The 24,024-nt window shown below is 44.8% G+C and overlaps 1 protein-coding gene across 6 annotated transcripts in view; it reads left to right on the forward strand.

Annotated features, from left to right (window-relative positions):
* The first annotated feature begins 1,786 nt into the window (after positions 1-1,786).
* ZFAND6 (zinc finger AN1-type containing 6) overlaps positions 1,787-24,024 on the forward strand; it is a 77,727-nt gene continuing 55,489 nt past the window's right edge. The window contains exon 1 of one of the 6 annotated variants that reach the window (XM_080980533.1): positions 1,787-2,086. The gene's annotated coding sequence lies outside the window, so the exon portion shown is untranslated. Of the gene's footprint in view, positions 2,087-14,978; positions 15,108-16,079; positions 16,555-18,149; positions 18,337-24,024 lie in introns of those variants that run through there. The other 5 variants (XM_080980537.1, XM_080980532.1, XM_080980538.1 and 2 more) reach the window with 5 other exon arrangements.

A 24,024-nucleotide genomic window follows, 5' to 3' on the forward strand; every position in this document is an offset into this window, starting at 1 on the left:
GGCGGTTCGAATCCCTGTGACGGGGTGAGCTCCCATTGCTCGGTCCCTGCTCCTGCCAATCTAGCAGTTCGAAAGCACAAAGTGCAAGTAGATAAATAGGTACCGCTCCGGCGGGAAGGTAAACGGCGTTTCCGTGCGCTGCTCTGGTTCGCCAGAAGCAGCTTAGTCATCCTGCCCACATGACCCAGAAGCTGTACGCTGGCTCCCTCAGCCAATAAAGCGAGATGAGTGCTGCAACCCCAGAGTCGGCCACGACTGGACCTAATGGTCAGGGGTCCCTTTACCCTTTACTTTTATGTAGAGGCACCAGCTGGCTTCATAGTTTCCCCCACATTGTGACTTTTGCATAGCACACACAAACATCACGATTCACAGTATATTGACAGGTCAAAAATTATGAAGCCAATACCATAATACGGACCTGAAACCAGTTTTGGGTGATATATCGCCCAGCCCTAACACACTCCATGATTTGCAATATATTGTCAGGTTAAAAACTATGAAATTGATGATATCACAATATGGACTTCCAAACCAGTTTTGGACAATATATAGATATATTGCCCAACCCTAGTGATAAAAGATGTGAAAACAAAGTTTGTGTTGGCTGGAAGTGGTAAGAACAGGATCATGCCAGTGGCCACCTGGTCCAGCATCATGTGACCAAACAGGCAACATGGGGAAGACCTCAAGCTGGAACTGCGTGCAACGAAATCCCTCTCTCCTCACCCTTCTCCTCCCAGGATACTGCAGGGACTATTTGTGCTGGGCCTGGGGGTGACCCATGAAAAGCGATCCAAGACTGGTCCAGAATTGGGAGGTTCCTCTAGGAGTCAGTCCGACAGGGCCAAGGCAGGATACGAGACAGGAAACCAGGCAAAGACAGGGCAGGATCTAGGATACAGCAATGTTGCTCCCGCAACCTGGGGCAGGGTCCGACAGCCTTTTACCTTTGTCAGGGTAGCGGCCAGTCCTGATCCCCTGGTGACTCACCTCCCTGTTTCGCCCGAAGACAAGCACTCCTCCTGCGAGCACTCGGGTCTCTCCTTCTCTCAGAGCTTAGTTTCTGCAGCTCGGGAGACGTCGGTGGGTTACATCACTACTGTAAGTGATGGCCCAGCTGAAGGCCACGAGGCAATCCCTGCATCTGGAGCCAGAGCAGGCTCAGGCCCCTGACTCGGCCCAGCTGGTGTTTGTTGCAGGGGAACCTGTGCAGACTGGGACTCTTCAGGACCAGGCCCCAGACTTGGTTCAGATGATGCCTGAGGCAAAGGATCTGGTGCAGACTGAGACTCCTCTGGTTCCGAGTCCGAGCCCGAGTCCCAGGCCATCACACTATTAATGGCAAGGCACAATCTTGCAGATGAGGAGAACCATGGATGTCATCTTGAGCTCCTTGGAGGGAATAAATGCAATAAATAATACAAAACAACAATGCGCATGAACATCAGGATTGTAAACTGCTTTGTGTTCTTCCTTTAGCAGTGTGTCTTATAAACCTATGCAACTGTGTGCATTTCTACATGTGAACGTGTCCATAAATCTGCTTGCGGAACACATGTCTTGGGCGTGCATTTGCAGGACTATTGAACCTGACGACACCAAACTACTTCAGGGGATCAAGCAAGCCCACACCTCCTGGTTTTCTCCTGCAATGGTGGCTCCTCTTTGCCAGGAAGGGAGAAGGAAGGAGAAGGGATAGGATAGAGAGGGGTTACACCACTCTGATGTCATAATACTTCTGCTGACATCACAGCCCTGCCGCTTAAGAGGAAGTCATTTGCCAGTCAGCAGAAAGAAGGAAAAGAACGTGAGAAGCAGAGAGGGAAGAAAGATGAAGAGGGGGAAGGGGCATGGAGAGGAAGAGAGGAGACGCTCTAAAGATCTGATGTTCTCAGATGCCTGACACACACCTTCAGCCGATAGCTGTGCAGTTTTCCTCGTGGCTCTTAAATGTTTCGGCAAGTGTGATGTTAAGGACAAGTGGTACCATCTCCACCCATCGAATTCCTCTCCTCTATGCTTCCTGCACATTTACACGCAACGTCCAGGCAGGCATGCATTGCGGATGGTTGATGTGAGAACGGTAAGTGTTCTCCCCTGCATAGATTGGCCGTTCTATTGTAAGATAGGGTGGGGTGTTCAAAGACTGAACAGAGAGTTCTGAAGCAGACCTCCAAAGGCCACCCAAAGGCCAATGGTCTGTAGCCTGGAAATATGCAATAGGCTTGAAATGCTTGGAACATCTTCTGCGATATTTTAGCCCAGCTGTTGTGGGTTCGAATCCTACTCACTAGAGATCATACCATTTGGAAAGGCTTCAAAGTTTAGGCCTTGCCTGTACAGTGGTACCTTGGTTCTCAGATGCCTTGGTTCTCAAACGCCGAAAACCTGGAAATAAGTGTTCTGGTTTTTGAATGTTTTTCAAAATCCAAACATCCGATGCGGCTGTCAGCTATTGTTTCCGGGGCACCTGCACCAATCGGAAGCCATGCCTTGGTTTTCAAACATTTTGGAAGTCAAACGGACTTCCGGAACGAATTAAGTTCAAGAACCAAGGTGCCACTGTATTTGGTGCTTTTGTTTTTGCTATTTATTTTGCGTTTTGGTTTTTGAGGCTTTTTCAGTTAATTTGTTTTTGTGACTGTGTGGAACCCAGTTCAGCTACTGATTGGTTGATTGTGTGACTGCGGAAATGGATAAAAGCCCTCCATCCAAACAATGACTATCATCAGTGCAGGTAAGGAAAAATAATAATTTTTATTTTTATCATCTACAATACTGCCTTGTTTATTTTATAGTACATTGATTATTGCTTTCATTTTATGGATCAGTTAGATAGTAGAATTCATGTTAAATTGCTATTTTAGGGGTTGTTTTTAGAAGTCTGGAACAGATTAATCCGTTTTGCATTACTTTCTACAGGAAAGCGCACCTTGGTTTTGGAATGCTTTGGTTTTGGAATGGACTTCTGGAATGGAATGAAAGAATAGAATCATTCTATGATTCATTCTATGATTCTATGATTCTATGAAAGTTTGAGAACCAAGGTACCACTTCATGGTGGTATCTGTGTCTGAGTTGCCGACTGAAGAAGCCCAGAGGACTTTCAGGCAGGGCAAACAGTACAGGGTTAGATGTTAGATGCTCTGTTGGTGGGTCTTTAAATTAGCCTTTGGACCTGAGTTTATGGCAAGAGATGAAGAGGATTACTACTACTACTACTACTACTAGTAAGGATGGCAGCTTAATTTTGCTTCTGGGGCAGCCATAGCTTTATGTTGCAGCATCTGTCTTTTGTACGTAAGGACCCAGGTTCAAATCCTGCTACCTCCAGATAAATAAATTAATAATAATAATAATTTTTATTTATACCCCGCCCTTCCCGGTTCAGAAAACCAGGCTCAGGGCGGCTAACGACAAATTTAAAACACTTAATTGATGCAACAACAAAACAGCATAAAATACTGTATAAAACGTGAATAACAATAAATTCGGAATTCAAAAATCAATTTAGGGAGGAAATCCATCCAATAAACATTAGATGATCACCAGGGCTAGCTGGCTGAATTAGTCCTATTTGGGCCAATGAGGAGATCAGGGGAGAATTAGCTGTGGGATCCCAGAGCGGGTAATCTTCATAAAAAGGGGAAGGAAGGAAGGGAAATAAAAGATCAGAGAAAGTTCAAAATTGAAAGCCAGGCGGAATAGCTCTGTCTTACAGGCCCTGCAAAAGGAAGTTAAATCCTGCAGGGCCCTGGTCTCATGGGACAGAGCATTCCACCAGGTCGGAGCCATCACTGAGAAGGCCCTGGCCCTGGTAGAGGATAATCTGACTTCCTTAGGGCCCGGGACATCTAAACTATGATTATTCATGAACCTAAAGGTCCTCTGCAGGGCATACCAGGAGAGGCAGTCCCGTAAATACGAGGGCCCTAAGGTACCAGGATCGGGAAAGTAGTGGGTTATGTGGACTAACAGAATTATTCTGCATTAAATAACTTCAGCTATCAGCTTTCAACAATAAGGGTCAGCCCCAAAACAGGTTGTAACCAAGTCCCATTGACACAACCGCTACCCCTTCCACATATTCTCCTGCTTCTAAGCTGGCAGCTGGAGGAGGGGGGTAGCTGGTGCTTCTCAAGAGCATAGCTGTCAACCGTCCCTTATTTGGCGGGAAAGTCCCTTATCCCAGCGCCGTGTCCCGCTGCTGTCCTTTATTGATGATGTCCCTTAAATTTCCCAAGTTTCAAAGGAAGCAGCTCCTCTCCCTCCCTCCCTGCCGGCCAGGGAGGAGGGAGGCTCCAACTGTGTTGCTTGGCTGCGTTGCTCACCCAATAAGGAGTCTAAGAACAACTGGGGGGTGGAGCTTGCATGCCTTGTGCCGATCAAATCGGCCACGTTGCCTGGGGACTCACCTTTGCTCAGCGCTTCCCAGCGGAGAGGTGACGGTGGTTTTCCTTGCTGAATCCCCTTTGCCGGGTTGCTGCGCTGTGGGAACCACCGCTTGAGGCTTCGTTTGGCTGCTGGCTGGGCTTTCTGCCTTTGGCTCGGAGGGGCTCAGAAGGCAAACATACCTGTGCTCTGAAAATCCCTTATTTTGGCTGCTGATCCCTTATTTTCAAATCTGTAAGTTGACAGCTATGCTCAAGAGGGTTGGATTTGGCCCTGGGACTTCCCGTTGCTGATCCTTGCCTTACAAGGATATGATGTGCTGGTTCAGCACAGAAGAAGCAATAAATGACACAGCCTTCTGGGCACACCTTTCTGAGAGTTATGTTAATAGGGGTCCTATTGGGGAGGTGATGCTGACCCCCATCATTGTATTTCAGGCCAGATGTTATTTTCCTTGAGAGCATCTGTATCTCTGAGCGGTTCGCAGGTGAACCCCCTGGTGCCTCTGTAAACAATACAAAATATGCTAGGTATGAGCAAAGGCAGGAATAGTTGTCCTTCGGGAGCCAAATTGCTTTTAAAAGAACAGTTGTGTGTCAGCACTGTTGCTACAGTTTGATTGCAAAGTCTAATAAAAGAAAAATTTGCAACGAATGTTCTTAAAATTTGCACTCTCAACCTTGAATGTATCCAAGAGCTAGACTTTCAATGCTGCAGAATTTAACCTTCCTGGCTCCAAACTAGTCTGAAATGGAACTGGGGCTACATTAGAGTGGGACAAACCTTGTCAGTTACAGGTTTTCATTTTTCAGTTGGTCACATTTCTGGATTTGTTTGCAATTTAAGCAATTAAGTCCTCAAGAGTGTTTGTCAGCATTTTGGGGGAGCAACATTATGCATAAGAAGCTGGAGGAAAGCAAGCCGGTAAAAGCTAGGGTTGCCATATGTCCGGTATTTTCTGTACATGGCCAGGATTCAGCCGTTGGAAACAGTGTCCAGAAGGAAATAGCTGAAATCCAGATGTATGGCAACCCATGTCAGAAGTGCAGAATATTCAACAACTTTGGGCAAAACTTTAAAAAGCTCAAAAACTTTGACCAAAAAATCTCAACAACTTTTGTGTCCATATTTTCACTTTTTGAATTTTGAAACATGCCAACCCTAGATAGAGTTAGGTAAAGGGACCCCTGACCATTAGGTCCAGTCGTGGCCGACTCTGGGGTTGTGGCGCTCATCTCGCTTTATTGGCCAAGGGAGCCAGTGTACAGCTTCCGGGTCATGTGGCCAGCATGACTAAGCTGCTTCTGGCGAACCAGAGCAGCGCACGGAAACGCTGTTTACCTTCCCGCTGGAGCGGTACCTATTTATCTACTTGCACTTTGATGTGCTTTCGAACTGCTAGGTGGGCAGGAGCAGGGACCGAGCAACGGGAGCTCACCCCGTTGTGGGGATTCGAACCGCCAACCTTCTGATCAGCAAGTCCTAGGCTCTGTGGTTTAACCCACAGTGCCACCCGCGTCCAGATAGAGTTAAGCCAGTGTAAATTTACATCAGCTCCAAACTCTGTTCAGCCGAGTTTATATAAATATCTATATAAATATATTTGCAGAGCAATTTCCCCTGATATATCACATTTTCATATGATGTTTTCACTAATATATGTATTTTCATGCAGACTGTACATTAGTATATGCATATATGTGCACATTGCTTGGCTGGAGAACTGCATTGCAAAATTCAGAGAATTAAATTTTTTAAAGATGGCTGAGTTTGGGGAAGAGCTCTGTGGTTCAGCATCTGCTTTGCATGCAGAAGGTCCCAGGTTTGATCCCTGGCTTCTCCAGGTAGAGATGGAAAGTTCCCCTGCCCAAAACTCCAGAGAGCGGCTGCCACCTAGTGTAGACAATACTGGGCTAGATGGACCAATAGCCTGACTTAGTATTAAGGCATCTTCTGTGTTGTGCTATGCTATGTTTCAGTTCGCTGATCATTTCAGAGAGCACAAATCAGGTAGGCTCACCTTTAAAAGATGTGGAAATGAGGAGAACCGAATTTAAGATTGGCAAAATGAGAAACTTGATATATTTGCCTATCCCTATAGCCTATAGGTGCTGGAGGAGACTCTTGAGAGTCCCATGAACTGCAAGAAGATCAAACCTATCCATTCTGAAGGAAATCAGCCCTGAGTGCTCACTGGAAGGACAGATCCTGAAGCTGAGACTCCAATACTTTGGCCACCTCATGAGAAGAGAAGACTCCCTGGAAAAGACCCTGATGTTGGGAAAGATGGAGGACACAAGGAGAAGGGGACGACAGAGGACGAGATGGTTGGACAGTGTTCTCGAAGCTACCAGCATGAGTTTGACCAAACTGCGGGAGGCAGTGGAAGACAGGAGGGCCTGGCGTGCTCTGGTCGATGGGGTCACGAAGAGTCGGACACGACTAAACGACTAAACAACAATAGCCTGCATAGGATCCATAACGACATAGGTGCTGGGTCCACCCAACTTGGGGGAGAGTCCGTCGTGCACATGACATCACACACACGATTCGAACCACCAGCCTTCTGATCAGCAAGCCCAAGAGGCTCAGTGGTTTAGATGTGAAAGGGGAAAAGGGAAAGGGAGCAAGCTCAATTCTTCAAAGGTTATTTGTTTGAGCCTGCTAACATCAGATGCAATTTTATGTTTCACCTCGCAGTAGGTTTGCAGCTAACGGTGGGTTTTTTTATTTTACTTTTTCGGGAGAGAGAAGTAGTAGCAGGCTGGCTGGCATGAAAATGGAAAACTGCAAATGAGTTGAGCAGACAAATGAAGCAAGGAGGGACATTCACTGGATCAGAACCAGAAAATGGCCAGCACAGAGCGTAATAAATCGGCAATACAGCTGTGCCCCGGGGCATTCAGACAGGAATCTAGCAGCTGATGATAAGAAAACAAAGGCAAAATAGAATTGGAGGAGATGGCCTGTGCAATTCGGAATTTTTTTCCTTTGCATTCCTACATGGAGCCAATTTAAATATTAAGAACATACGAAGGTTAGCATAGCCTTCTTGCTGGACCATACCAAGGTCACATGAGACTGGCATTCTGTTTTCAACTGCAGATGCCTCTGAAACAGAGGTGTTGACTGACCAGGAGAACCAAACCAGTTTGTCCTGCTCCTGTGCTTTTTAAATAGCAGCTTGATCTACACAAATCAGTAGGTGGAGCATGTTTACCTACTAATAATTGCAGATCATGTCTGTTTAGAATCAGTAATGGACTGAGTGAGGACTAGAAAACTGAAGCTCCATCCGGATAAGGCAGAGGAATTGCTGGTAAGAGGTTCATCTTCCCAGGGCAAGAGGGTTCAACCACTTCTGGGTGGTGTCTTCTTCTTTGGCGATCACTAATAGCTGAGTAAGATTGTCTTCCATGAACACAGTCTTAATGCTGTGTCAGTAGGTGACTGTGGAGGCCAATTCTGGATCCACATGTCCTTCCACAGTGAGGATGTAGCTTTCTGAGTGGGAGTTGATCATGGTGAGGGTTTGCCAAAATTGCCTTCCTCTTAGCTTGTTTCTCCCTTGCGTCCTGAGTTCCCATGTCTTCAAAGTCCATGACACTTTTGGTAAAGGCTGTTCTCCAACTGGAGCGCTCGCAGGCCAGTGTTTCCCGGTTATCGGTGTTTATACTATATTTTCTTAGATTTGCCTTGAGAGAGCCTTTAAACCTCTTTTGCTGACCACCAGCATTGCGCTTTCCATTTTTAAGTTTGGAATAGAGTAGTTGCTTTGGAAGACGATAATCAGGCATCCGCACAACAACATGACCAGTCCAACAAAGTTGATGTTGAAGAATCATTGCTTCGACACTAGTGATCTTTGCTTCTTCCCGTACACTGACGATAGTTCGTCTGTCTTCCCAAGTGATATGTACAATTTTCCAGAGACACCGTTGATGAAATCTTTCGAGGAGTTGGAGATGGCATTTATAAGTGGTCCATGTTTCACAAACGTACAGTAAGGTTGGCAGTACAGTAACTTTGTAAGCAAGCATTTTGGTTTCCCGGCAAATGTCCCAGTTCTCAAACACTCTGCACTCTCCTTAAATCGGGAATGGGGAATCCTCCAGATATTGCTGGACTACAGCACATCATTCTTGGCCATTACTGATTGTCTCAATACTCTTTGCAAATCTCTACCACAACTCCCCATTTTAAAAAACAAAACAAACAAAGAAGCCCTAAACCTTGCACATAGCAAAGGCACTGCAGCCCTTGGATCATTTTGGGGTTTTTTGGTGCATTTTTTAGATAACACAGCTGGAACTGGCCAGATCATTGCCTCAGTCTCAGCCTTGCTCCGCCTACTGCCAGGATGTGAAAGATTGGAATAACGCAAGTAACCACCAGTCTGATTACAAGGCTGTAAACATTTGGGTCTATTAAAGTGCTGTTTGAATGATAAATAATAACACTGGAGAGGATGATTACAAAAACAAAGGACAAATGAAATAACGAAGTAGATAAACTCATAAAAATGACTCTGATATCATGCGTGGATATTTTATGAACCCAACTAAAGTTAACTGCACATTTTTAACGTCCAAAACACAATAAAGAACAAACAAACAGTTGCTTCTCATTTTAATAAGACGCAATTATCCTTGTTTCTGGTAAATGCCAATGTCTTCCTAGACAGAAGCGTGCAGAGTGAAAAGCTGAAAGTCCAGAACAATATAAAAATCTATGGAGCTGCTCTTCTATAAATTATGGATGTAAAAGGGAAAACAGAGCATACTGATGTAAAATGAGCAATCATTTCTTTTTACTCTGAGGGACTTCAGAGGTGATGCTAGAGAAATCTGGTCTCCTCCACTGACAACAACCAGGTAACGCTTAGGTATCTTGATTTGCAGAGAAGATAAGTAACACCTTGACATGAGGTTAGGTTATTTGTCCGTCCAGCTCAGCACTGTCTACTCCATATCCTGCAAGTGTCCTGGAAAAAACGAAACATCCCATTTCTCGCCTGAGAGCACAGCAGCCATTTTCGGTGCCATGATCTCACCTGATTTCACACCAAACTCTCCCCCCAAAAGCATTTTTTTCAGCACCGTGATCTCATGCGGTGCCCCCAAATATGCCTTTTTGGGGCACAGCTCCCCCCCAATCTTTTGAGCTCCGTGATCTTGTGCAGGAGAGCACGGGAGGAAGATGCATGTCCCAGGTTGGGGACTCAAGACGTTGGAGGGTGTGTTGCTCTGACAACCAGCAGCATTAAGGATAATGTTTTAATTTCCTGAAATGGAAATGTTTGCTCATGTTGAATTGCTGTGTATTTTTAGTATGGGGTTTTCCCTTTAGCAATAGCTCTCATCTGATTGGCGAACTGTGTGTCACATGAGAGAGGCATTCCATTCTGTTGTGACTATTATTCAAGTCACTGTCGTTTTTAACTGTTCTCAGTTCTCTCTGTGTGAGGGAGAATCGATGCTGAGAGACTTCTCAGGATAATGCAGGGGACAGAGTTTCAGGAAGAGGGCCAAGAGGAAGGGTAGCTTGTTTGAAGGCCCCCTCAAACCTAGAGCCAGGCCTGAAACCAGATGCAGTTATTGAAGCTATTATTTTAAATCACATCTGAAGCACATTCTTCCCCTCAAAGGATTCTGGGCACTGTTGTTTACCCCTTGCAGATTTACTATACCATGCAACACTCAACAAACTACAGTGCCATATCCCACAACTGTCCCAACAAAACCGGAACATCCCATGTTTTCCTGCAAGAGCACGGCGGCCATTTTGGGCAATGGCGTCTCATGCACTTTTGGGACGCAATCTTGTTTTCTTCGGGGTTGAGGTCTTGCATGGCACCCCAAAACACATTTTTGTGGGGTGCCATGCAAGAAAAGTGTTTTTTGGGAGGTGCGTGCGAGCTCACGGGGGTCATGTGACCCAACATGGGAGTGCAACACCAGAAGATGGTGCCCCAAGTTTCTCCCCGTGTTGCACTGAAGGGTATGTCGTGCCCAGTTTTATTCACATCAAATATTTAAAGCACTATAATACCACTTTAAACAGTCCCAAATCCTGAGAGTTGTTAGGAAACTCCTCTTCCGTTCCCAGATCTGCAATTCCCAGGGTGGATTGACAATCAATCCCTCTTCACAGGGCATAGCTGTCAACTTTCCCCTTTTTTAAAGGGAACTTTCCCCTTTTTTAAAGGATCTGATTTCTTTCCGCAGGGCCTGTAAGACAGAGTTGTTCCGCCTGGCCTTTGGCTTGGTGCCATTTTGATTCCCTCCCCCTCTTTCTTTTTCCTTTCTCCTCCTGTGATGAGGCTGCATTTTAATATTTTAATGTTTCAATATTTTAATGTTGTATTTTAATCTTGTTTTTAAGTTGTATTCATTCAACTTGTTTTTATTATTGCTTGTTAGCCGCCCTGAGCCCGGCCTTGGCTGGGGAGGGCGGGGTATAAATAAATATTATTATTATTATTATTAAATTCCCTTATTCCAAATAGGGTTCCTCGCAAGAAAAGGGAAAAGTTGACAGCTATGAAGGTCTCCTAAAAACTCTCAGCACCCTTAACAAATCCCAGGATTCTTTGGGGGAATGTATGACTGTTTAAAGCGGTATTGCTTTAACTCTTTGGTGTGAATCCTCATTCAGAATCTGATTACAAGCCACCTTTGTTGAGGAAAACCCATATTGCTGAGAACATCATAAAATAGTTCTCACACCACTGACTGGAAAGGGAAGGTGAGTCACACACACTGACTGAAAAGGCATTACTGGCGCTGAGAGACCATTTCTTATTTTATTTTGCCGAATGCTTTGTAAATGCAGCTGTACCCTTCTTTTTGGAGAAGGGTTGGTAACTTTAATTAATCTGGGGATCCAAAATGTTCCTTGTAAAAATGCAAGCTGATTCATATGAGGCAGACTGCTGTACTGTTTTTGACACCTCCAAACCCATTTTTATTTATTTTGTTAAGTGAAACACTATTGCATTCAAAGAATTACAGAGTTACCTGCCAATTACTGATTATTAACTTGACGAGCCTTTCCGTTTTTACCTCAAAAGCACAAAAGACAATGGCGAATTGTAAAAATTAATACTATTGCAATAATAAAATATATGTATATATTTGAAACATACTGATATCTTACCACAGTGGGTTTTGACATACAAAAAGGGGGGGGGGGGAGAGAGAAAGAAAACAAATATAAGTAATCTCTAGCTGAAGTAAGAGTTTATTAACTTGAAACATTTCAAAACCATACTGAGATTTCGGGAGAAAAATTTGTTTGACAATAAACTCTAAAAGGGGACTAAATTTCTCTAAATACTCTTTGGCCATATCCTTTTTGTTTACTTGTTTGGGGCAGGCATACCCAGATGCTCTGCCACTATGGCCCTATCCCATAATAAGCAGCAGGTCCCAGGAGTTTGGAGGCCAAGGGTTGAAGGGCTATTGGGCAATAAATAGGAAAGGGAAATATAGGTAAACATATCTTCTTGATTGGGTGATTGCATTTATATCCCACCAATTTTTCTCCAAGGAGATCAAGTTGGTTCTCCCCCTCCTCATTTAATCCTCACAACCCTGAGAGGTTCCAGGTTTGATCCCCAACATCTTCAGAAAAAGACTCTTGCTTGAAACCCTGAAAAGCAGCTGCTGGCCAGTGTAGACAATATTGAACCTGATGGGCCAGTGGGCTGGTTCAGTATATGGCGGTTTCCTAAATGAAGCAGAGAGGCAGGGACTGGCCCAAGGTCACCCAGTGAGTTTCACGGCTGAGTGGGGAATCAAACCCTGTTCTCCCAGGTCCTAGTCTGACACTCTAACCACTACACCACACTGGCTCTTCCATGCTATATGGGGTTGTTGTTAGGCTGTGGATTAGCTCCTCTCTAATAGCTACTGCTCTAATGAACAGCCAGGTAGTCATTCGGCTGGACAGGGGTGTGTGCATGTGTCACTAGGTAGGTCAATGAAATGTCTCCTATTAGAACAGCAACGTAAAATGGAAGAAGTGCTACTGAACAACACAGGACTTGACTTCTATTTGCAGTAGATTGTATTGGATTGCACTGTTAGGCAATGAAGGAAGCCCAGTGATGTGCAATGTGGCGTACTCCCAAGTAAATGGATCTAGGATTGCAGCCTTTTTGACTCATAAAAAGTGACCCAGTTAAGCGGGTAGCAGTTAATTTAAAAAATGAACTATAAATTCAATACAATTGCACTTGGGATGGCAGATGACTTTGTTGGACTCTGACACACAAGACAGAATTTCTCTTGCAATTTTTTGTTTTGTTTTGGTATTATATTTGGTTCCCCGTTTTCCTCCAAGGAGCTCAGTGTGGCTCTTCTTCCCTCGTAATTTCATCCTGTGTGACACTGGGTGTGACTCACCCAATGAACCTCATAGCCTAGTGGGGAACTGAACCTAGGTCTTAGCCCAACACTGTAACCACTATGCCACACAGCCTCTGATGATTAATTTGCACGTGTCATCTTATGTTTCCCCACTTCAGAATGATTGTTTTTATTCCTTTGTGAAGGCTTGCCATTTAAACCAATTAATTCATCGATGAATCAATTAAAAATCATCTGATGAATGACTAATGTTTCTTTCGTCATGCGGCAGCCTTATTTTCTCATGCTTAGTGTCCAAAAACCCCCCCCACTGAATCTTGTGGCACCGGAAAAATGAATGGCATGAGCTTTTCTTAAGTATGCTACCACCTTGTCCCGCTCTGAAATCTGTGTGAATATAGATTTGAGTTAGAAGAGCAACACACCCACCCACCCTTTAAAAGCTCCATACAATACAATGTATTTAAAGTACATTTATACTGGGAACTGTAGTTTACCACTCACAATCCTCCTGAGCACCCTTAAATGACATTTCATTTCATGTGCTTTAAAGCTGTATGCTTTTGAATGTGGACGTGATGGGTTAGAGCGGTTCTCAACCTGTGGGTCCCCAGATGTTGTTGGACTACAACTTCCATCACCCCTGAGCTCTGGCCTTGCTAGTTAGGGGTGATGGGAGTTGTAGTTCAACAACATCTGGGGACCCATAGGTTGAGAAAGGCTGGAGTGGGAGACTCCAATTTCCCTTATAGAGCTTGCTTTGTTTATTGAATATATTTCTTCCCCAAGTTTGGAATCAGACTTCTCTATGAAGAATTGGTTGTTAAACCACTCTGGGAATTGTAGCTGTGGGGAATAGTGGGTCTTTTAACAACTATCAATGCCCTTAACAAACTACAGTTCCCAGGCTTTTTTGGTAGGGGAAGAGGGAGCCATGACTGTTAAAGTGGTATAAATGTGCTGTAAACGTATGAATTGTAGAGTTGGATGGGACCATTAGGGTCATCTAGTCCAACCTCCCGCAGTGCAAGAAGCTTTTGCCCAACAGGTGTCAATGAGACCTCACCCTTCTCCAGAATGGAGATTAAATGGCAGGAAAAATCCCACCTATTAAATAGGGGCCAGACTAACACGCAGGTGATAAATACACAGGAAAGCAATGCAGGCACAGAGGAAGACTATTGGCACTTCTAGTAAGGGTAGGCTGTAGCGTCTCAAGGGGGTGGGGATGGGGGAAATATATTTTTTACATACTCAGAGATAATTTCCCCCCATTATTATTTTGCGTAGTCAGCCAGGATCAATCTTTGGTATAAAAAAAGATATCAGGAAAAGCATAAAAGTAACCTCCACACCATACATCAAAGCATTTTGATAACACATCAACGATCATGTAACCCCCCCAAAAAAATAGAAGCCTGGGAACTGTAGTTTGTCGCGGAACTACAATTCCCAGCACCCCCTACTAAACTACTGTTCCCCAGGATTATTGGCAGGAAGCCGTGACTTTTAGCTTCGGTTCCAGGCAAGAGTGCAGCCCCAGCTTAACCGGGAGATGTCGGGATTTGAATCGGGGACCTTCTCGGGAAGCCCTGCCACTGAATGACAGCCGTTCCCTTATCTGTCCAAAGCATAGCTGTCAACTTTTCCCTTTTCTTGCGAGGAATCCTATTCGGAATAAGGGAATTTCCCTTAAAAAAAGGGAAACGTTGACAGCTACGGTCCAGAGCTTAGTTGCTTGCGGCTCGCTTGCTTTCAAGAAACATTTAAGTCCCTTAAAAAAACAAAAATCCCAGAAAGCGCTGCTTCAATCAAGGGTTGGACTCCAAGTCCCATCAGCCTCCCGCCAGCGCGGCCGCTACTCGGGGCTGATGGGAGTTGTAGTCCAACGAGCATCTGGAGGGCATTAAAGCTGGCTTCGAAGCCATTCCTTCTTCCCATTCCGCCCGCCCCACTCGCTCTTATTAGTTTGGTTCGCGTCGCGCGCCGTCCCCGGCAGTCGCTGCCAGTCACTAGGAAGGGAAGAGGAGGCGGATGCAGCAGCCGTGTCAGAAAGCAGCGACAGCGCCGCCTTTCCCCCTCCCTCCCTCCTGGGTTTTCTTTCCCTCGTCCCCGCCCCCTCCTTTTCCTTTCCGCCCGCCCGCCCGGCTTCCGCCAATCAGCGCCCGCCCGCGTCGGTTTCTGTCGGACAGGGCGGGGCCGGGGAGGAGAGGAAGGGAAAGGAGGAAAAGGGGGAGAGGGGAAAAAAAAGTTTATTGAAGACTCGGAGGAGCCAAGCGGCTGCTGGAACTCTGCGGCGCGAGGACCCTCGCGAGCCCCCCTCCCCTCCCGCGGAGTCAGGTGAGAGAGCGAGAGCGCGTGCGCGGGCCCGTGGGCTAGTGGCTGTCTTTTCTCCTCACTCCCCCCCTCCGTGTGGGGGGCGGGTCGGGGGAAAGAGTGGGTCCCCCCTTTTTCTCTCTCTCCTCCCTACCCCACATACATGGGGTGGGGCTCTTCTCTCTGCCCCCCATTCCCACCCCAAATTACCCCCCCACATATTTACTTAAGCTGCCCCACTTTCCCTGGGGGCGAATTCAGTGGGGCTTACTCCCGAGGAGGCTTGGTTAGGGTCGTGTAGGGGAGGGAGGGGGGTCTCTTCACATTACTCTTCTCACTGCCTCTCCCCCCCCACCCCGTTCCCCACTTACATAACCTGGGAGAGGGGCGAGGAAAAGGGGGAGAAATGATATGGGAGACCCCCCTCTTTTTGCCAAAGCCCCACCTTAGGAAAGAGTTGGGGAGAGCTCTCCCCCCCCCCCAAAGATAAAGGCTCTTTGGGCCCAACTTGAAGGAAGGAAAGGGGAATTCTATGGGGATGTAACAGGCTCTAGGGAGGGGGTGTACGTGTTCCTTCCCCCCACCAGGGGACCTTACTTTTTTGGGGGGGATAGGGGTCTTAGGCAGCCCCTCTTCCCTTTACGTCCCCCAGAAGGAGGGTTAGAGGAATATGTGGGGAAGGTGAAATGTTGGGGGGGGGGTTAACCCCATTCAGAGGACTTTGACCTATGGAGGGCACAGGGCTTTAAAATTCCTTGTTTATTTGTCCCCTTCACACACAGGAAAGGAGGGTGAAAGAATGACAAGGGAAGCTTTTGCTTAAATACTTTTAGTTCCCTTCAGAGCACTTTGCACTGGAGGAAGAGGGGGGTTGGGGAATGCTTCCTCTTCTTACCCCCCCCCCCCCCAGGGTAAAGTCTCCAAGTGGTAGACTTCAGGGAAGATAAGAGGGAAAGGGTATTGGGAGAGGGGAAAGATCTTAGGGGTGCCTTCTTTTTCTTCTTTGACACCCCCCCCCCAAAGCTGAAGGAAGGGTTAGGGGTTATATGGACAGCTGCCACTTAAAAACTGAAAGGTTTTTGGCTGGGTAAGAGGAAAAGGGAAGACCAAGAACCTTCTCTCTCTCTCTCTCTCTCTCAAATAGGGATTGACCCCAGTTCACACACTCATGGGGTAATTGAGAGGCAGGGGGTTCACTGGGAAACCTCCGCTTAAAGGCAAGGGTGGTTATCAGAAAGACCACAGGACAATTTCTGGTGGGCCCCTTATATGTTATTTTAACTTGCCTGTTAGTTGCTGCAGTTCCTTACTAAGGAGTCCAGGCTAGATGGGCCCTGATATCATCTGGCAAAACTCTTTCTAGCCTCTTAAAATGGAGAGCGCAGACTTGGGACAACTGGTTAGTTGTACCTTAACCCTTCAGAGATCCTGAAAGTGCACTCGTATTCAACTTAGAACACATCATGGAAAGGTAGGGTTTCTAGTTAAAAAAAAAAAGTATTCTATGAAAGGCTAAAGTCAACTTAACCTATATGTAGGGGAATGTTTACCCCTTCCTCATTTTCAGAAGCTTGTACCCCTGTGATAGATTAAGAGAAACAGCAGCACGGGCATGAAGAAACATCTTCCTTTGCCTTCTAGGTTATATTAAATATCTAGTAAGGAAGAAAATGGAATCCTCATTGTAATTCCCTGTTTATTATTTGTGCCTGTGTTCAGAGATTTCAGCTGCTGGAGTCTTTTACAAAAAAACAAAAGCTTCGCAACAGCCCTGTGAGGGCATTTAGGCTGTCAGAGAGAATGACTGCTTCAACGTCTGTCAGTGAGCTTCAAGTGCGGGAATTAGATTCCGAGTTCAGTCCTTATGCAAACCTTAAGGAAATAGAACAAGGTTCTTCTATAGCAGGCTTCCTCAACCTTGGCCCTCCAGATGTTTTTGGCCTACAACTCCCATGATCCCTAGCTAGCAGGACCAGTGGTCAGGGATGCTGGGAATTGTAGTCTCAAAACATCTGGAGGGCCGAGGTTGAGGAAGCCTGTTCTATAGCCTGTGGTCCTCCTTATGCTGTTGAACTACAACTCCCATCAGCCCCAGCCAGCATGATCAATGACCAGGGCTAATGGGAATTGTGCAGCAACATCTCAAGAACCACAGGTTCCCCATCCATGTACTATATAGGATACATTCACTCCTTGAAGTTCTCTGACACTTGTTCCATCATGGGGCCTTCAGTCATCCTAAAACCACTATGGGGAACCTTTGGCATTTTGGCCCTCCAGATGTTGCTGAACTACAATTCCCATCAGTCCCTGCTAGCAAGACCAATGGCCAGGGATGATGGGAATTGTAGTTAAGCAGCATCTGGAGGGTGGAAGGTTCACCAAGCCTGCCCCAAGGAACTGAGGAAGAAGACATTAGGATGGGGAATGAAATGTGATGTGATGTTACACTCTTCAGTAGCTTCTGAGCAGGCAGAGAGCTCTGCTCGACATTTGGGACAGGCAGAAACAAACAAAAACTGTCGGAAGGGGAAGGGTGCTAGGTGATTGGTATCTTCTTGGAAATGGGTTGGGGACAAATTGTCCTTTCTTAGGCCTGCCTACTGGATGTAAAGAGGAATCTTACAAAACGGGTGGACTAGATTCATGGGAGGACAAGTATTTTTGTGTGTGTGTTGTGTTGTGTGTGTGTGGCAGTGGTGGTTATCAGCACACCAAGGGACCTATTAGAGCCCTGGAAGGAAGTAGCAAAGGAATACAGAGACCTTATCATGGGATGTGGGAGGCTTGGTAGAGTTTTAGGAGAAACAGGAAATAGCAGCTCCTGCCTCCAGCAGGTTCTGGAAGGCAGGGGCATTCCCCAATGGGGAAGAGTTGATATGTGATTTGGGAAGAGGGGAGGTGATGTGGGCTGATGTGCAGCCTCACTGCCCCCAACATGTAAACATGCTGAGGGATGTGAGTTTAACCTCAAGCAGCTGTTGTTTTTGTCCCCAGCTGCCTTGCCCTGTGGAGTATGAGTCAATCAGGTGACGGGATATCCAGGAAATAAATAGACCAGTTAGAAGTGCCTGTGGTTTGGGGTGCTTTGGTTAGAGCTGTGGGGCTCTGAGCTGGCCTGGGGGACACACAGACATTTGTCAAAGAGACCACCTGTAGGGTTTGTTTGCGGTCACTGTTCATTGTATTTACTTCTGGGCTGATTTTTCTTCCGTTAACCTGCACATTTGATCTCAAGAGAATTAGATTCTAGGTAAGTCTGCTTTGGATTGTATAGCCTTCCTTAATGCCTTTCATGAGGTGTATCATGTTTTGCATTATATGTTTAACCTTGTTAGAACTGGGAGCTTTGTCTTTGGCTACAAATTCCCTTTTTTGTCCAGGTGGTGATTAAACTCATGGCAATGCTAGACAATGTGATTTAATTTTATTAATGTTTAGCCTATTACAGGAAAGATCAGAATACAAGCTCTTGGGCAGAAGAAGGTCAAAAGTGATTTAACTTGCCTGGAGCTGTCGACTGGGACATTTTTTTAAAGTGAATTTCTCCAGGTTACTGTTCCCTGTTGTCTTAGACCTAAATATGGCAATGAATTGACACCCCCCCCCCCCGCAAAGTCTATCCAATGAGAACACATTTGTGTCTACTTTTCCAGACAGCTGCAGTTTATTTCAAGCAGTAAAGTTCTTCATTTTTGCCATTTTTGCACTGTTAGCACTACCACTTGTTGTGGGATGCATGCTTATCCTGTTCCTTCTGCTTTGCCTTCAGGCTGAGAGGAAAAATAGTGACTTGTATAGTATTAGTCTTTTGTATTGCATTGGGGTTAGAGTGGATGGAGAATTGTGCCTCCAGCCAGCTGTTTCTGCCCAGGAGGGCAAAAGAGTACACTGCTCACTTTTTTTCCACATTGGTTCGGTGTGCACATTGCACTAAGCTACCCTATGGCTTAGCATGAGTGTGTGAGCTCCCAAAGAGGATACTATGTCTGCTTAGCTAGATCTCTTTTGGTCCTGCTGATGCTGTACTGCTGGGAGCTAAGCCGTGGTTTGGCATAGTACCTCCGAAGCCATGATTTCCCTCTTCCAGAGTTCATGGTTAGGGTTCATGGTTTGCCTGGGGGGCTAGGACTGGGCCCCTTGCAGGGTTGTGGGCACCTACAATCGCAAGCCTGATGTTGACCTCGTTTCCACCTTCACAAGAACTCAGTCATAATTGGGTTTGTGTGTTTTTTCACTCTTGTTTTGAGTGCTGCTTGTGAACACGTGCCATAGATTTGTGCCTTGAATTTGGACCTGGAGAACCTTTTAGCTGTTCTTAATGATCTTCTGACACGTGCGTACGGTGTGCTGTTTATTGTTTCGTTGAGAAAAGAATGGGTGGCTGGCAACCATATCCAAAGTTTACAAGTGTGCCATGCACAGCTTTTTTAAAAAATAAATAAATCTGTGCCTGGACTTGTTTCTGTCTGCAACCTTGCCCACGAGGTATGAGAGCAGAGAAGACACCCAGAGCCGAGGGTGATTTGCTTCCTGTAAAGAATCATTGTGGTACTGTGCCGTTGCTGACTCCCATTTAATGTTAGTAGGTGACTCCTGTGGTTTAAGGCTGGTACATAATCAGACTTCGTAACTTTTACTCGGAAGCCTTAAGCAGAACAGTAAAACTCCTTGTGTAATCCCTATAAGAAACTGCATTTAAATAACTTAGTTCCTTTCTTGAACTGTAGATGCTTATGGAACCTTAGGTACTTTTAAAAAATGTGCTTTATTTTTAGGCCTTATAATTTATTCCTCACTGTCTTTTGGCTTTCAACTCATTGATGGCTTTTATTGCTGCTCTTTGAATTTTCTCTCGTTTGACAATGTTTTTCGGTTGTGGAGACACCCAGAAATGTAAAAATGCTTCTAGGATACAAAATATCAGCCATAAAGGTGGGGGAATATCTTTCTGCCTCACAGTGACTGTTAAGAATGCTTTGTTTGTACATATCTCATGTAATGTTCATCCCTCACTTGCAAGGAATTGATCATTCATTATGGCGGCACCTGGAACTCCCTACCTATTGATATCAGGCAGGCAATTTTGCTGTATTGTGTTTGGCACCTGCTAAAAAGATATGTTTCAACAAGCCTGCACTGGCATGTATTCCCGCCCCCCTTATAATAGTTTGTAAATTGCTGGTTTTGTTTAGTTTTTGATACAATTTCGTGTCAATTTGTTTCTAATGTTTGCTTTCATTGGTGTTTTAAGGAATATTTTAGATTGCCCTTTGTAAACCATTTAGAGACTTTCTTTTTGAGTAAATGTATAAATTTTGTTAAATGCAAAAGTTCTAAGTCCAGAGAGCTTGGTGCTTATCCCCTTGAAAGTTTTGCTTAGGGTAGCAGCCTTGAAACAAAAATGGAGAATTTTGACACTTTACAAAATACCTGGTTTATTTACATTTACAGCTTTACTTTATTTCTGATAAATATTTTGATATGTCGTTCAGCCATGCTCCCGAGACTGTAGTGTCTGAAGTTTTTCTAGAATAAGTGATTTGGGTTTCTTGCTGCCTCAACTCAGTGGCTTATCTCTGTCCAAAAGATGTTCTCTCGGTCCTCTGTTGCTACTCCCTCCTTTCCTTCCAAAGAACTATCATTTCTCAACTGTTTGCTTCACCATTTGATTGCAGTAGAAACAAATCTTTCGTAGATCCCACAGACGTGAATTTCAACCTTAACATCTTCACTAATTCCTTTCATTACGTCTTCCTACAATTTTTAGTATGCAAGTTGCCACAAAACGTCAAGTGCTATGTCTTTGAAAATAGACAACACTTTGTATTAAGGCCACTTGCAGTACAGTGGGTCTCTTCCCCGCCCCCCCTTTAATTGAGTGACTTCTTGTATGAAAAGGGGCCAGGGTGGTGGTGAAAGCATGTTGTTAGAAGCTGTTTTTACTTGGATGGTGTCTTGACCTGGATGGTGTTATTAGATCAGGGGTGGGGAATGTTTTTCAGCCTGAGGGTGGCATTCCCTCATGATCAACATTCTGGGAGCTGCATACCGAATGCTGAGCAGGTCAGGGACAAAAGTGGTTGGAGCAATGAATTATTATTATTTTATTATTACATGTACACCCCACTTTGCGTCCTCCAAGGAGCTCAAGGTGGTGCCTACAATTCCTCCCTTTCCCATGTTTTCCTCACTACAACCCTGTGAGGTAGGTTAGGCTGAGAGATGGTGACTAGCACAAGGTTGCCCAGCGAGGTTTGTGGCTGAATGGGGATTTGAACCCTGGTCTCCCAGTTCGTAGTCCAGTGCTCGGACCATTACTCCACAATGGGTGTGACCATTACCCTTGTGCAGTAGGCTATATTCCATCTGCGCAGAAGTCAGAGGTTTATGTATGTACCCACTTATCTTCACAGCCCATCCAAACAAGAAGGTTAGTTATCACAGTCCGAGGACACAGCCCGCCAGACAAAAGCAGTTGAGCAGATCCAGTCCATCAGGGGCATGGCCCAAAGAGTGTCCTGGGGGCTAGATTGAGAGGCTGGAATCTGAGGTCCCTCAACGCTGTATTAGATCTTGCTCACAGAATTGTCCGCGAACAAGGTGGATTATATGTTGCATCATATCCATTCATATTGATAACTGAAAAAGTCATCCCGTTTGAAATATACCTTAAATGAAATCTTGGGCCCCATCTGCACTATACATAGAAAGCTGTATCATAGTGCTTTAAATGGCCACGACTTCCCCTAAAGAATCCTGGGAACTGTAGCTCATTATGTGTGCTGAGAGTTGTTAGGAGGGCCCTATTTCCCTTACAGAGCTACAGTTCCCTGATTAGTTTAGCATTCATTCCATCTTCACAGGGAATTTTGGGCAGTGTTACTTTAAAGGAATAGTGGAGGAGGGGTCTCCTATCAACTCTCAGCACCCTTAAACTAGGTTTCTGTGGAAGAAACCATGACTGTTTAAAGTGATATGATACTGCTTTGAATGTATAGTGCAGGTGGGGCTTAGCTGTTTTTAAAACACATTATTCCACTTAAAGAGATTCGAAAGAGGGTATGGCTAGTTATCAGCAGGACAGTAGTAGCATTATGGATTTAAACCAAAGAACTGAAGAATTCTTAATTTCTCTGGCTGCTAAAGCAATTGCCCAGTTGATTAAGCAACAGTTAAAATTGTTGGAGGCAAAGTATTTTTTATTAAGAAAAAGCTTAATTACAGGGCAGTGTTTAATAATAATAATAATAAATAATAATAATAATAATAATAATAATAATAATAATAAATTTATTATTTATACCCCACCCATCTGGCTGGGTTTTCCCAATGTGGAATGAAACTCCTAAGTTATCTGATAATGATAGATATGAATACCTTTTTAAAAGTTCTTTTATTGTTTCTGTTCCATTGAATTTAGGTCAGAGAATGAAGCATCTATGATTTTTTGCTTTTTATTTTTTATTAATTTATTAATTGCTTTTTACATTTGTATTTAATAAATACAGGGGTTTTTTTTCAGTTACCAACGAAACCCCAACTAAATGCAAGTTTAAGAAGCCCAAAGTGAAGATCTTTCAGACACACCCAGCTTGTTGAAACAAAAATGCCTTCATTTGTTTCTGTAAAGTACAGCTAGTGGGCACTTGTCTTATCTCATTCTGGATGTTATTCCACAAAACAGGAGCAGCCACACTGAAAGCCCTGCTCTGAATTACAGTGGTGGAGCAGACTTCTGATATTTGAGGGACTTTAAGAAGAAATACTCTTGCAGAGCACAGTGACCTGCTGGAAAAGGGCAGTCTCTCAAGCTGCAGGCCTCCTTGACTCAAGCTATCAAACCTAGACCCCAGGTAGTCAACACAAGAGATTTGTGATTGTATTCCTGCCTCTTAAAAATAGTAGCTGTAGGGCACTTGGTCCAAACACATAGTAGCTTTTTTTTTTGTTGAGAGTCGGGGGATCTTTATCAAGAAAGTGGCAGGAAGGGAAGCTTAAACTCCTCCCTCCACACCGTGGTACAAAAAACCCAGACAAATCAGAAGTGCAGTCATGCATTTTCTTGTCACTTCTAGTGTTGTTACGTGCCCCATATACCCTCCAGTTTGTTTCTTAAAGTCTTTTCCTAATGGTATATTCAACAAACGTAAATGCATTGCTTTTGAATCCCTTGGCAGGTGTCTAGCTCTAGACATCTAGAAAATGCTGCTTAAAAATTGGACTCTATATTCCATGCCAAAGTGGAGACATAGATCTCCAAAACTTCTCTTTTCATTGTAGTGGTGAGAGACCTGTACCTCTCCTTGAACCTTGAACACTGATTTATATGCCTGGTGTACAACAGGGTATATTATGTCACCTGTCAAAGATCACAAGGGTCAAGGGTCATCCAAAATGTTTTGAATTCTTCAAATATTGCATGTGAGAGGTATTGATGAACAGCCCCTTTTGTAACTTCCTGGTTCAGGGAAACTCTTAATGCATAAGGAAATGTTGGTTAAAGATGTAATTGAAGGCACCTTAAGAGATGAAAATGTGGAGGTAATATTTAGATCTGCCGTTGTTGTATTTGGCTTGTGAGCCTCAGGAAAAGTCCTTGGCATCCTTATGTCTCAAGAGACAAGTGTGTGTGTTTGTGTGTGTGTGTGTGTGTGTGTGTGTGAAGTCAAGTCAAGCCAAGCCAAGCCAAACCAAGCCGCTGTGTTAGCAGCATGGAAGTGACCTCCCTGGAAGTGTGGGCATCATATATGGAAGTCCTGGGCTGCCCAGACAACAAGACCTCTCTTTCAGCCTTGCTGATGTGATCCAAAGGAAAGCAGAACAATTTTTTTTGAACCAGCTTGGCTGGAATAGTAGTGATCCAAATTCTTCAGACTTGTGACTTCTAATAGTGATAAACAAATGCCATCTCATCTGATACTTCATTTGTTGGGTCTTT

The sequence above is a fragment of the Podarcis pityusensis genome, assembly GCF_964106645.2.
Source record: "Podarcis pityusensis genome assembly, chromosome: 14".
Classification (NCBI taxonomy): domain Eukaryota; kingdom Metazoa; phylum Chordata; class Lepidosauria; order Squamata; family Lacertidae; genus Podarcis; species Podarcis pityusensis.